Here is a 15,333-nt window from a genome sequence, read left to right on the forward strand (position 1 = left end):
GCGCTCGCACTCCCTGTTCAGTTAGCTATTATGAAATGTACAGCACATCAAAAGGTTACAGATGATATAGGAAAAGGGAATGCTTTCGCTGATCAGATAGCTAAGCAAACTGCCACTGATTTTAGTTCAGAAATGTATGCTGTAAGAGAAACTGTAAATGTTTGCATTTTTGGTGAAAGTATTGATTCTGTAAAAGACATTCAAGCAGATGCTACTACAGAGGAGACCAAGAAATGGGTCGAGGGTGCTGGAAGATTGGATGATGATGGGTGTTGGGTGGACAATGTTGAAGGAAAATGGTTACTCCCTGACGCCTATATTACAATGATGGTCATTATGGCTCATGGTCCGACACATGTCTGCGCGCGTAAATTGACTAAAATGTTACACAATGTATGGGCCAATATTAAAATTTTCAAAATCGCGGAGCACTTTGTCCAAGGGTGCATGGTCTGCTTCCAGCACAATGTAGGAAAAGGTACCTCGACTCCTAGAGGAAGTTTCGCTCCACCTTCTGTTCCGTTTGAGGTTATCCACTTTGATTTTATTGAAATGGAACGTTGCAACAATCTTAAATATGTTTTGGTTGTCATTTGTGCATTTAGTAAGTGGGTTGAGGCCTTCCCTGTTAGAGATGCAACGGCCATAACCACGGCAAAAACTCTGTTGAAAGAGTTTTTTCCTAGGTTCGGGCTGCCGAGAGTCATCTGGTCGGATAATGGGCCACACTTTATCGCTGCTGTAATCCTACAAATATGTGAAGGATTACAGATTGATAAACGGTTCCATTCGGCCAGACATGCTCAAAGTGCCGGATTAGTGGAAAGGCATAACGGCATTATAAAGAACAAGCTCGCTAAGACGTGTGCTGGCACCAAGTTAAAATGGCCGGACGCCTTACCGATCGTGTTGCTGTCGATGAGAACAACCCCTCAAACTAAGACTGGGCTCTCTCCCTTTGAGATGGTAATGGGGAGGCCTGCTAATATTTGGGGTATGCCAAAATGTCACTCGTTGCGGGATATAGAGAATGTGCTTCTTTCAGATTACTGTAACCAGTTGACTAAAAATCTATTTTCAATTTATCACCAGGTGCGAGAGGCATTACCTGTACGATACGAGGGTCCTGGTCACAGTCTACGACCAGGGGGACTGGATCCTCACGAAAGTTTTCGAGAGGTCGTCTTGCCTTGCACCTCGGTGGAGGGGTCCCTACCAGGTCCTGCTAGTCACCCAGACTGCTGTGCGGGTAGCGGGGCGAAAAAACTGGATCCACGCGACACACAGCAAACGGATCCCGCAGCCCGTGCCATACGATACAGAAGACACAGAATCCCTTTCCACTGCTGTAACCAACATGCCTGAAACAGCAACAACCGATAAGGGAGTATCGGAGACCGTTCCAGAATTCGTAAGGCCAGACAAATTGGCCATTTTGTCTCCGCACTCTCCAACAGTGATACTTCCGGATCAATCATTTTCTGATCCCATTTCCGTTCACTCGCCACCTCCAGTGGGAAGTGACTACATACTATTATCCGATCCTTCAGCACCAGAAATTGTGAAATATAATTTACGTCCAAGAAAATAGACATACGGCACGGTTTGACTGTGCGATTGAGGAAATCATTTGAGGGCCTGCCTTTTGGCCCGACTGTACGAAAGGATTCTGTTGGCTAAGGGTTGTGGGAAAGATATTAAGAAGACGCACGACTGGAGTCGCCAGCAAACGAACAATTGGTGTTTTTTCGATTGAAGACTACAATGCCTGCACCCGCTACTGCTCGTACCGAACTTTTAGATAAATATGTGACTAGCAGAGACAATGATCAAGCATGTAATGGGACCACGAAAGTGTATTGTTGTCTTTTTGTAATAATAACTGGGTTTTTAGTAACTATTGGTTTTGGGTTATGGGATCTGGAGGAAGCATATCCACTAGAGGACTTTTTAACTGTTGAAAATGTATCTGTTTTCCCCACTCCTTCCATGCAATTGCATACCTTGTCGCCTAGAGATTCTTCGCATAGACGGAACTATCAGAATAATACTCTTTTGTTAATAATGAATGCCACTCATGCAATTTTGAATAGGACCAACTGCTGGATCTGCTCACATCTACCGCAACATGGGGATAAGGGGCTAGGTTGGTACATTCATCCTTTACCGTTGACAACTGCTTGTTATGCTTCTCTTAGAGCACTATTCTTTGGCCGATGGAATGACAGCATCTCAGGGAACTTTGATGGTACAAATTTGAATAGTTTTGAAAAACATGTTTTGATGCCCCTGGGATGCTCGCTTTTTGCAAATAGGAGTAAGCCAAACGTTGCTTCTGTTAGGCCCTCTGATAGATTGTCTCATCCTTTTCAGTCTTTGATCTCTTTCAAAATGGCTCCTATAGGCAATAAGAATGCCACGCCTCCATCTTATTCTGTTAACCATAGCCCCAATTCAGTATCCTTCTGCATACAGAGGAATGGAACACGGTCAATGGGTAATTTTCTAGTGAGAACAGACCTCTGTACGTAGCTGAACCTGTCTATTTTGTTTGCGGTAATGTGGCATTTCCATGGTTTCCCAGGGATTGGCAAGGAACCTGCTATTTAGGGATTCTATTACCTGGGGTATTTAAGACTCGTCCACGACGAGGTGTGAAGGGGGATACTCCAGCCCAAACTCTAGGAGACATCATGAAATCCTTTGTGCCATTTTTTGGGCAAATTACGAATTCAGAAGATATCAGGGGACTAGCGAGAGTATTGGAGAGAACCATCAACCGGACCACTGACATACTCTATAATATGATGTTAGAACAGAAAGCGATAAGATTAGTGGCTCTTCAGAACCGGATGGCATTAGATGTCATTCTGGCAGAGCGTGGAGGAGTATGTAAATTAGTGGGGTCCGCTTGCTGCGTTTACGTACCAGACTCCTCTCCAACGATCTTTAGGGCGATCCAAAATCTCCATGTTCTTAGTTCAGAAGTGCATGTTCCTGAGGGAAACTGTGAACTTAGTGCATGGTTTTGGGACCTCCTACGGTCGTGGGGATGGAAGTAGTTTTCGGCCCTGCTGGTTATCTTGGGTAGTTTTCTGTTCCTTTGTTGTTGTATACAGTGTCTCCCTGGTATATGTACAGTATTAGGGGGGTGTTGCGCGCAAGCAACAAGTGTATTAGGGCATAAAATATACGCCCCAGATAAGGTTTCCAAGGGGTATGTGTTGAAAGAAACTCTAGTGTCTGATCTAATGGCAATAGATATGTCTGACAATGATTCGGGGTGTATAGACGTTGAAATGTGGAGTTAGTCGCAAAGTGATTGAAGGTAGTTTAGCGCTTGGCATAGGCCAAAAGGAGGGTTTGTTAAAACTGATATAATATTGTTTCGTCTTCATTGTATATGTTGGCCCATGCCCAGTCGCTTTGCGAGGAAATCCGTATTGCAGGGTCGCGACCTTAAGTGAATCAAGCCTCCATTTTAGGTTAAAGCCGCCATTTTAGTTTATCGTGCAAAGTCACCCTGTGGCCTAAAATGGCCGACCTGTGTTCTCTTGTTCTTACTTTAACCTCTTCAACCTCTGTAGGAGAGTTAATGTCCAACCTGCCTGCAGGCTACATGTTAGGGTCATGTAGACCTTGTCCTTTGTTGACCTCGGGATCAGGGGATTACTTGAATCGGCGATGTTAACCTACAAGTATACAAGAACAATAACGCTATTTGAACACGACATGCGAAACATCTGTTTAACCTGTATTAAAACAAATGTGTAAAGAGTGTAAAGTTAAACCCAGAGAATAATAGTGTTTGTTAGCAAATGTATTAAAAAGTAAACCGCATGCACGAGATATGTAAATTAGGAATGAACCTGGTGCGATCCTAGCCCAGTACATGATTAACTTGTAGGAGGCTGAACATCGTCATGAAGAAACTGTATAAATACCCTGATGTCCAGCTAGCAATTCCTGTTCACTGCTCACATTGAATCCTGCTGGTAGTCTCTGTGATGTATTGACGGCCAAATAGCTATTTGTGTACTTTGTTTTGTAAACTGTACAGAACTGCAATAAAGATTCTGGGAACCTTTACAAGCCCATGTCGGTGTATTTCTCTTTGCATGGTGTAAAAGCCTTAATATTGTATTTTCTGATTCCACACTAGTACGACACGGGGTGGGAAACGATACTTTTCATACACCTGGTTGTCCGAAACAGCATTGTGCATGTTGTGAAAATGTGTGGTCTCTGCATCCTCCTGCTCTTTCTATGCCCATCTATAATGGCTCCCAGTAATCCTGCATTCATTGTGGCTGACCAACGTTGAAATGGTGTTCATTGTGTGCTTTATATGTGTTGTTTCCTTTGCGCGTTGTACATTGCATGTACTATCATCTGACGGTGAGATCAGGAGGTTTGCGTGTGACTTTTCCTGACGTGACGTTGCGCAGTGAAATCCATAAATTCGGTTATGTTCGCGCTTGGATGGGCGTGTGGTTTCTTTGCCTGGCCTGTCCCTCAACATATCCATGTTTTTTATTTTTCTTCCTCATTTTGCCGGGGGAATGGGAAATATGCATGTTCCGCCCACTATTTATTTTGTTGTGTAGGCCCGCCCATATTTTGCGTGGAGTGTTGCACACAGCGCTCGACTGCACGCAAAGATGTGATGGGCCTTCGCAAAGCCACGGAAAGGTACACAAAGTCCGGTCCATGAATCGCTGAAAGGTGTTTTGCACGGTGACAAGTCGGCAAAGTCACTTTTTACCATGCAATAAATTCTGTAAATCAGGCTCTTAGTGTCTCTAGCGATACACAATGCTCTGATTGACACATAAAATATTTCCTGCAGCAACAGCTTATTTATACCCTTCGTGATCTGGAATTTGAAGTGTTGTAATATTTTACAATAGGTGTCACTCCACAAAACTGCCTGTAAAAGCACTAGCTTTCAAATATAAAAGTAACCACAATTAGATTTGTGCAAGGTATATTTTGACCAACCGTGGGTGGGTTCAGTATGGATCCCTACGCTTGCTCTGGCTTATTCTGGGGAAAAATACTTAAGCTCACTACCATATAATTCACCAGATGTAACTGTAAAAGAAGCCACAAAATCACAAGGCTGGAAAATCAAGAAAAGCAAGTTGGTGTAACGTTGACTGTGAGTATTCCCTGCTATTCACCAGGACTCTGGAGCAAAATACTGACACATATCAGGTTGACTCCCTCCCCCATGGACTCCCGAAAGGACCCGAAGAATCTTTCCTTCAAAGAGCACATCAGCCACTGATTGCTAGACACCTGCTCACCCATCCCCTACCCTTTCATTAACATTCCTACTCCTTCTCCCAACCCTTTTCTTTATCGACTAGTATGTAATCCCCCCTATATTGCACTCCTCTTTTTTACAACTCAACTAGATCTGCACCATAGAAATCACAAACATGCATACACGCCTCTGCTTTTCAATTTGTATATACGACCACTACTGGATCTCCTAAATGATTGAGGTGGTCAATATACAAACTACGCGGCCGACACTCAGATTGTCATCCAGCTGAGCCGTCACTATAAAAATGATGCTGAAACTATCAATACCATCTATAAAGCCATCCAGGACTGGATGGCCTACAACTCCTTGGCCCTGAATAACAATATAACAGAGCTCATGATAGTATCCTCTAAGAACAACGAAACAAGCTAGCCACAGACTATGCCAACTTCACTATTGCAGACAATGTCATCATGGTCCAAAGGAAAGTAAAAACATTAGGCGTCGTTCTAGATGACAAACTATCCATGAAGCCCCACGTCTCCAGCATTCGATCTAGCTGTGGACTGATTAATAAGCGAATACACTATATTCGCCCATTCATAACAACTGAAAACGGTGCACTTCTGTCCACTGCGTTGATAAATTCTAGATTAGATTATTGTAACAGTCTACTGTCCGGCACCACCGCTGCCAACATAAAATATTTGCAGGTGGCTCAGAAAAATGTTGTGCGCACCATCTTTAACCAATCGCGCTGCACTCACATTTCCACCTACAGAAAGAAGCTACATTGGCTTCCGGTAAAACACAGAATAACACATAAAGTGTTGACAATGACACACAAGTTTGTGCCCTTAATCAGTCCCTTATATATGTCAGAACGCATCAAAGTCAAGACAACCGGAAGGAACCTTTGTTCCTCTGCTTCTACAGTGCTTGCTTCCCCCAGATTCAAAATCGCTCAATTTGGAGGTACCACTCTCGATTTCCAGGGTCCTCTCCTATGGCATGTACTTCCACCTGCAATACGCCAGGTTCGAAACGACCCTCTTTTCAAAAGAGGTATAAAGACTCACATTTTTAACATAGAGTAATCTTACAGCTTTTCCACACTTCCTCTGCTTCACTCTTTTAATGTTTGTTTGTCTTGTTTTCGGTTTCTGTTCGCCCTGAAGCCCATGGGCATGTGGTGCGTAACAAGAATTAAAATAGATACAAATCAATAAATCGGGTAAAGTGCAGCATCATTTGCGGTAACACTCTCTCTGCATTTTTAAGTGCATTTTCCTTAACTCTAAATGAAGCTCTGAGTGGGTGTTCCTCAGTGAGATTTTGCAAACTCACAGCTTATCCCCACGCTTTGATTCTGGAGTGAAAATCCTTGATAAATGGCTGCAGGGAACTGTGTGTTGTGAGTATACTCTCAGAAGAAATGTGTATTTATAGCCTGTGTCAGAAAGTTTTAAAATGATTACATAACAGCTCTGGTGTACAAGAGGGGCCATATGATGTTATGTGCGCTTGGCTGTAGACCATGCTTCATGCAATTTAAAGCCGAGTGCAACGTTACGTAATGTAAGCTGCCACCGTGAAGGCAGTTGCTATGTATTTCAGTCTATTTTTGCCATCTGCTATGCAAGTTGCGCACTAACCCGGCACTGTAGAATGCATGCACATCAATCATTGCCATGTTCCGTTCCTGAATGAGTGGGCAACCAAACACTCTTAGAATCAATCTGGATATATTCAGATAGTAGCCATCAAATCTACAGTTCTAGGTGAACGAATGTGGGACTGTGAGAACTGTGATCGATCCCGCAGATTCAGGCGGGGATAATAACGAGCTGTGCAAAGTAGCTGGCAACACCTTCTAACACTTCATGACTTTTAGAGCAAAACCACGCAAACTTCATGTATTAGAAAATATTTTTACAGGCACTGGGAGCATGAAAGGTGCTCAAGCGCAACAGAATTGTTTTGCTTCCAGAAGCAGCTGTAACTGTAGAAAAGGAAGTGGAGAAATATTCCCATGAAACGCTGTTTACTGAAAGATTTCTCACAAATCAACTTCCAGGTCAAAAGGATGATAGAGATAAGCCAGTCAAGCACTTCAGGCGGTAAGCAGGCTAAGCAGCCTCTTCCAGTTCCTGTTTCCTCTTGTATCCGCCGTGGTTGAGAGACTGGCCACGCCCTTGTGACTGTAAGAATCTGCATGCATTATTTGGTCTGCTATGTGATCCTCACATGTATTTCATACTAAAACGCAGGTAATCAATAATTTCAAAACAGAGGAGACGGAGGGAGATGATCAATGGAAGTCCTTGCCTATAGGGAAGGGGCAAGTGGCACTAGAAGACATTTCATTTCGTTCAGTAATTTTCTCTGTTTAGTGTGCTGACAGTCCAGGCTGAAAATGGCTGAAAGAAACAAAATGTCTTCCAGTGCCAGGCCCTTTGTTTTCCTTTCATCGATGATGGGCTGGCCTGAGGGCCTCAGAATTGAAGTATAACATTATATCAAAATCATTAGGTGTTAGTTTGAATCTTTTTAACTATGTAAAACAATGTAAACTGAACATATAAAATACATGTCATGTTTCAATCTTTGCAATATTTTCTGATTTGATTGTTAATTAACTTGTGCGCTAATGTAAAAAAAAAAGTTGATATTGTGTTTTTCATGTATCATTAATTCTTCCTTACTGGTTTAATTTAAAAAAAGAAGTTTGACGATTGTTACTTTAATTTTGCATTTACTTTTTTATTTTTCATTTATTACCATTATGACAAATCAACTTCCAGGTCAAAAGGATGATAGAGATAAGCCAGTCAAGCACTTCAGGCGGTAAGCAGGCTAAGCAGCCTCTTCCAGTTCCTGTTTCCTCTTGTATCCGCCGTGGTTGAGAGACTGGCCACGCCCTCGTGACTGTAAGAATCTGCATGCATTATTTGGTCTGCTATGTGATCCTCACATGTATTTCATACTAAAACGCAGGTAATCAATAATTTCAAAACAGAGGAGACGGAGGGAGATGATCAATGGAAGTCCTTGCCTATAGGCAAGGGGCAAGTGGCACTAGAAGACATTTCATTTCGTTCAGTAATTTTCTCTGTTTAGTGTGCTGACAGTCCAGGCTGAAAATGGCTGAAAGAAACAAAATGTCTTCCAGTGCCAGGCCCTTTGTTTTCCTTTCATCGATGATGGGCTGGCCTGAGGGCCTCAGAATTGAAGTATAACATTATATCAAAATCATTAGGTGTTAGTTTTAATCTTTTTAACTATGTAAAACAATGTAAACTGAACATATAAAATACATGTCATGTTTCAATCTTTGCAATTTTTTCTGATTTGATTGTTAATTAACTTGTGCGCTAATGTAAAAAAAAAAGTTGATATTGTGTTTTTCATGTATCATTAATTCTTCCTTACTGGTTTAATTTAAAAAAAGAAGTTTGACGATTGTTACTTTAATTTTGCATTTACTTTTTTATTTTTCATTTATTACCATTATGACAGTCCAGGGAGGCTGGCCTTGTGCTCCAGAACTGATACCAATGGCACAATATTTATGTTTCAAGGACTTAAGTAAAGAAATACGCAAAATGATAACATACGTTTCAGGATGCACAACTCAACACAATAAGGCGTAAGGATGGTAGCTTCAGGTGCCAGGGTATAATGTGAGGGAGGTTGAATGGGATTCTAGGCAGAAAGGTTCAAAGGAATAGGGACTACCTTCTTACTCCAACGGCATTCGCCAACAAGTGCAAAGTGTTACAAAATCCAACAAAGTGCCAATACAAAATGCAAGCTACCACCATAGTGCTAATATAAAAGGTGTCCTAATGTTTTTCCTCCTGAAGTGGGGGCATCCCTCCACCTCCAAATGTCTCTGAGGTGAGTGTTATTTTGCACTCTGATACACGCCTTGGATTGAGAGGTTTCCCAGGCAACTGAATCTTGGTTCCAGGTTGGATAGGTGGTTTCAAGGCTTTCTAAATACTGCATCCTGGGTTACTCCTCTGAGTTTTCTTCCTGCAAAATACTGGAATTGTTCTGCCAGACTGGTATCAGTTTACCACTTGTGGAGTGCTAGTGGGATACTGCAGAGAAACCTGGTGCTACTTTCCTCTGTTCCACCACTTCACTCTGTGTTCTTTCCCAAGCCTTCCTCCACTCTCATTATTGCCTATGCTGCCCTCCCTTCCCTTCTTCCCTCCCTTCTTCCCGGCATAGTGACACCATCTTCTCCCTACTCCCTCCACTCCCCTCCCTCCTCCTTCCCCCTTGTTCCCTCTTCCCTCCTCCCTCCTCTGCAATCTCCCATAGACTGATCTGCTCTTCTGGAAGTACCTTAGTCTCTTCAACTATCTTCCTGGATTGGCCTGGCTCTCGCTACTCGGGCCCCCCTTCTCGATCCAATTGCTCTGCCCTTCTCTCTCCTGATGGTAACTGCTCTCCTTAACACACTTCTCTCTACTGTGCAAGTCCTCTAATCTAAAATCTGTGTCACTTTTGATTTATGTGAATCACTTTCTATGCTCTCTTTTTTCCTCCCAGATGTCCCCCTCCTTCACAATATCGCTCTCCCGGTCAGTGTTTCTTTCCTTCTCAGTACCCCTCGCAATCTCAATAGCTCTCTCCACCTCAAGATCTCTATCTGCTTCAAAATTCTTTTAGCAATCTTTGTATCATTTCAATACCCCACTCTGTCTCAATGACAGGATCTCCCTTGTTCACCACAACAGCATATCTCTTTGTCTCCACACTCAGATTAGGCCCACTCAAGTCTTCAGGGGCAACGGTCTCCCAGGGTCTGCTGCTTTTCTCCAATCAGCTGTCCTAGGTAGTGGTGTGTTCCTTATGTCTGATCACCCAGGGGATAATGCTGACTAACTGGACGGGCAGAATTACATAGTCTGGACTCTCCTCCTCTTTGGCGGTGCTTAGGGGTATGAGCTGTGCTTGTGTAGTTTGGGCTGTGCTGCCTTGGGATTGGCCCATGTGCTGATGGTCATGTCGGTGGGAAAAGAGTTGGCCTGTTGTGCATTAATATCTGCCACCATCTTTGATATCATATCGGCCCGATACAGATGTGAGGTCCCTCCCTTTGAACTCTTGCTGCCATTGCCTGCTTTAAGCATTGTAATTTTTCTCTCTAAGGGCCCCATTACACGGTAGGTGGTACACCATGGCGCTATTAGCGCCATGGTTCATGCCGGTAATTTACCGGTACCGCCTTGGAGGAAAGGGGAATTACCGCCCTATTCCAAGGTTGGGAAGGCGGTAATTCCTCCTTCCTCCATTGCCCTTCCCCATTCCCATTTTTGCCCCATAGGGCATAATGGGAATGGGCAAGGCGCTAATTACGGTACCGCAAATTGCGGTACCGTAATTAGCACCCCGGTCCCTTTGCGGGTTTGTTTTTTAACGCCTGGTAAAAGCAGGCGTTAATGTACCAACCCGCAAAGGGACCTCGTAGTAAGGCGGTAAGGGTTTACCGGTACCGGTAAAATACCAGTACCGGTAAACCCTTACCGCCTACCGTGTAATGAGGCCCTAAGAGTGTACCTCTGAAGTTCTTTGTACTTGCAATTCCATCCTGCCGGAAATGTGCAACTTTGTAAACCCCATGATGGTAGCAGGAGTGGGAGAAGAGTATTTGCTTAGTTTGTCCTCACACAAATATCACAAGTCAGTTTGCCATTGTTCAAGTGTAACTTTGACTCTGTGCGAGTATGACTCATAATCTGAAATGTTTATTTTGACATTGCTGCCAAAGAAGGAAAGGCATTTCCTTGCACACCGGTGACTTTGAACTGTTACAACTTTATTAACTTAAAGTTGAAAGATGTATTTCTGATGCTGTGTGTTTGAGCAAGGATCCCTCCATTTTAAAGGGGTTTCTGCTTTCGAATGTATCTGGCTCTGGGGTTCTTGTGGTCCCTAGAGTGTGTTTCTTGAGCCTAACTGTGACTGTGCCTGGCGTAGAGGCAGGGGACCTTGTCAAACCATATTTTAAAATAGAAATGAAGCATTTCCTTTTTTTTTTTTACCATTGACTGTTTCATGAATTATTGCAATGTTTGTATTCATTTTGATTTTTATGATTTAAAAGCAATGTTAATTTTATTTGTGTTGCTTTTGTATTTTTCATGAATAATTACAGTTTTTAAATTCATCTTCAGTATTATTATTTCTGATCAATATTAATTTGATTTTGTATTACTTTTGTATTTTTTAGGAATAACACTAGAGTCTATTCATTGTTTTCATGATTTTCTTTGATCACTGTTAATTTTATTTTCATGCATGGATGTTGCTAGTGAGGTGAGCTGCCCTTGGTCCTTTGTGAGGAATATGCACACATGAGGCACGGCATTGGCATGTGAGGTTGACACTCGGCCTATGAGATTGAACCTTGGCATAAGAGGGTGAAACTGGAAATCGCGCCAGTGTTGCATTCTGCGGTTGAAGCTTGACACCGGAGGCAGTGGTTGGATACAAGAGGCAGATACTGGGCATGAGAGGCTATCCTAAAGCAGATAGGCAATACTTGGACATAAGTGAGTGGACTGCCACAGTGAGTATAGGTACATGCATTTGAGAATATGTGGGAAACCTAAACATATAATCTGAAACCCAGATATATGTGGCACATCCTGGGAATATGAGGCCACACCTGGACACATGAGACAGCCCACAGACAAAAAAGGCACTCTCCGTGCATATGTACATGAATCGGGGAATGCCGTTCAATCCGTGGGCACATAAGGAAATCCCTGTGCATAAGCAACCCCTCAGGGGCTGATATTAGGCATATGAAGAAGTGCATTATCATAATGTGCTGTGACTAGGTCCACATGAAGTTGTGGCTTGTATGTTATAGTAGAACAAGGGCTTTGAGGCTGTAGATGGGAATGTAAAGCTATGGCTGCCGTGTGGGGGAGCCGTAAATGAGGATACTCAATTAAATTTACAAACAAATGTTTAGGAACAAAATGAAGGTATATTCAGAAAAGAATAATGGGCTTCATTACGAGTTTGGTGGCATTCAGGCAGTAAATCTGCTGGAATACTGCCAAACGGAATAACTGTTACTGCCACTTGGTCCTGTGGGTTTACCGCAAACGGTATTACAAATGGCGGTAAGGAAGCATTTGTCCCCATTTACAGAATCTATCGCACTCTTTTGGCGATTTTTGGCGGAAATTATCGCTGGCAGAATTACCGAGTGGTAATTCCACTGATTTGTGTAGGAAAAGTGAAGGATTTGCTTCCAGTATCAAATTGGAGGAAAATCCTCCACTTTTCCTTAAAAAATCGTCAGAACTACCACTAAGTAATTCCGCCGGTGGTAATTACGCCAAACTTGTAATTTGGCAGTGCCGAAAAGTGGCAGTAATGGCATTACCACCACTTTTTCACCGCACAGCTCATAATGAGGCCCAATACGCTGTTTGACGACAAAATCTTTTTTATAAAAAAGGTGGTATTTGTTCATAGAATGGTGCATTCGGCCAAACTAAGTGATTTTTTTTTTATAAAAATGACTGTACTGGTGTATTAAATGCCAATTTAGCTCTCTGTCTCACTCTCACTCTCGCTTTCTCTATCTCTCTCTCGCTCTCTCTCTCTCATTCACTCTGTCTCTTTCTCTCTCTATCTCAGTCTGTGCTGCCTTTCTCTATTCGTCTCTCTCTCACTTTATGTGGGCGAGAGTCACATTGTCAGGGGCCTGCTTGCTAAAGCCACCCCAGCTATTGCTGATAGCTTCACGACCCCAGAAAAAAAACAGATGTCATGAAGAACGGATGGGGGTTTGCAAAAAAAAGCTAGAGAACATCAAACTGTCAAATTGTACTAAAAGTGTAAAGTGTTTCTTTTTAAAAATGTTAATCAATGTTAATTTCTAATTATAACTTTCAGGATATATTGAAGTCATAATAAGAATGATATAATTACCTTACTGAGCAAAACACATTATCAAAAGCATATACATTATTTTCTGGTAGACAGTTATCATTCCAAGGTTGAAAGTCAGGTGCATCCTTAGTGACCTCTCTCAAAACACTCTAAAAGAAAAGGGAAGTGATCAAAGTGCACCAATGTAGGTTCCTGCATGCTTTGCATTAAATCAAAGAGCATTATGGAAACATAGGAATGACCACAGGTCTTTATATTTGACAAATATGTCTGTGATAAAAGGGTGGTAGACTGAATCACTACGTGCATATTGTAGACCGGGCTTGAGAGCATTTCATTTTTCAGAGCACTCACCCAAACATTAAAGTGTTTCTGTCCATGAACGATGTATGCTGATTCGGACAGCCTCAGGGTTTGGGTATGAGGATGAAAGTGCTGGAGCTTATGTTTCCTTTCCTCCTGCAGGATTTAGAAAAAGGAGGAGCTGAACAGTGAATCTGTATCACAGAATAGGAATGGCTGTGCACATGCTCAGTCCCCAGTGAACAGACATCCACAGGGAATTATACGTATTGGATGAAAATGGCAGAACATTTAATATATTCTCACTAACTGACCATTGGGGACAAACGTGTTACTTTATTACTATCAAAAACGGTTATTTGGATACATAACATTTTGGGGGAATATTTAGTTCATTCAGAGAAACAAATCATTATCAGTAACAAATACTTATTTTCAAAATATTTCAAGGTAATGTCTGAGCGATAATTGAGACTAATTCGTGACCCTGTATTGCCAATGCTAGGGCATCATGTTCCTGGTGCTTACAGGCCCTCTCTTGGTACTACAGTGGATATTAATGTACTCATATGGAGGTATTTCATGAAATGTATCGATATGGATATTCTTACTCGCAATATGGACACGCTTTAAGCCGAGTGGTAGCTCTGCAGTATCAAACTGGAAGAAAGCCGACCCAGTTTATCCTACGCGGACATTTTCCAATTTTACTATCCACGCGGGTGAGGCTGCACATACACACTGACATGTACACGGGTTGTCCACGCTTGAGGAGACCTGTTGAGATTAACATCTCCACCCTTATCAAACAATTGGGTGCCATGGAGATCTGTGATCTGGTTCAAAATAATGTCTTACCAAAGCCATTGAAGGTGAGACCTTTCCAAACTGGTTACTGGTACAGAAGAGATGTGGCTAATTAAGAATATGCCACTATATGCATGTATAGAAGCTTCACTTTTTGAAGAAGACACTCCTGAAGAAGGTGGTATCACTAATAAACACCACCGAAACCAGTGGAGATACACGTAGTGATGGTCGCGTCACTCCCGCCACATACTACGTAATACCAGTAGGGAGACATATAGTCATCATACTTGTCACCCCTCTGGCTTGGTCTTCATAGTAATCAAGTTCATTTTTAGCTAGGTCTTTCACTCAGGCATAGACATCTAGACTAGAGTATAGGCTAATAAAGTTGTCCATTGCCACAAATACTTCCCGGGTGTTCTATCCCTATCTTTTCTGTTTTAATTAAGCAAGGCTTACGCTGGCCTCTTTCATCGTAAAAAAAGTGACACCAAGAAAATTGTAAAATCATGGCTCTTTGACCTTAGAAAATACAAGAAAACAATCTTTATTCTTTCATATGTTATCCACTAATAGACAGGTGGTGCACCAGCACAAACTAAGGACATCTTGTATGAGGGGCGGGGACAGTTAGAATGTTCTCTGTCCATTTGTCTCTTTGTGTTTTGATACGCCATCTGAAAAGTATACGTCAGCTTGAAGAGCAATTGGTAGGCTCTGTATGCCTCTCTACTGATGGAGTCTCTCGCTTTTTTTTAGACGTTAGACGTTTTACAACACATCACGGTTGTTGAGCATAAACATTGCTCTCAACCCAAGGTTCGGGTTTGTCTGCCCATCTTTATTCGTGTTCAAAAGTTCTGCAAGTCTCCATGTTAGATCTGAGTTCATGGCTGATGCAATTCAAGATAATAATGTGCATCGAATTTCTCATTGTTTAGTTGTTTTACATTTGTGTACACGACAGTGTGGCATAAATGCTGTCATGTTATGCTTTATCAAGGAAACCCCTTTGAAAC

The 15,333-nt window shown here is 42.3% G+C and overlaps 1 long non-coding RNA gene across 2 annotated transcripts in view; it reads right to left on the minus strand.

Moving 5' to 3' along the window:
- Nucleotides 1-15,333, minus strand: part of LOC138568984 (uncharacterized) — a 290,861-nt gene that overhangs the window by 233,074 nt on the left and 42,454 nt on the right. For both annotated transcript variants that reach the window (XR_011303037.1, XR_011303038.1), the window contains exon 3: nucleotides 13,556-13,660. This is a non-coding gene — a long non-coding RNA (uncharacterized lncRNA). The remainder of the gene's footprint in view (nucleotides 1-13,555; nucleotides 13,661-15,333) is intronic.

Source organism: Ambystoma mexicanum, chromosome 2q, assembly GCF_040938575.1.
Source record: "Ambystoma mexicanum isolate Mex_15411 chromosome 2q, UKY_AmexF1_1, whole genome shotgun sequence".
Taxonomy (NCBI): domain Eukaryota; kingdom Metazoa; phylum Chordata; class Amphibia; order Caudata; family Ambystomatidae; genus Ambystoma; species Ambystoma mexicanum.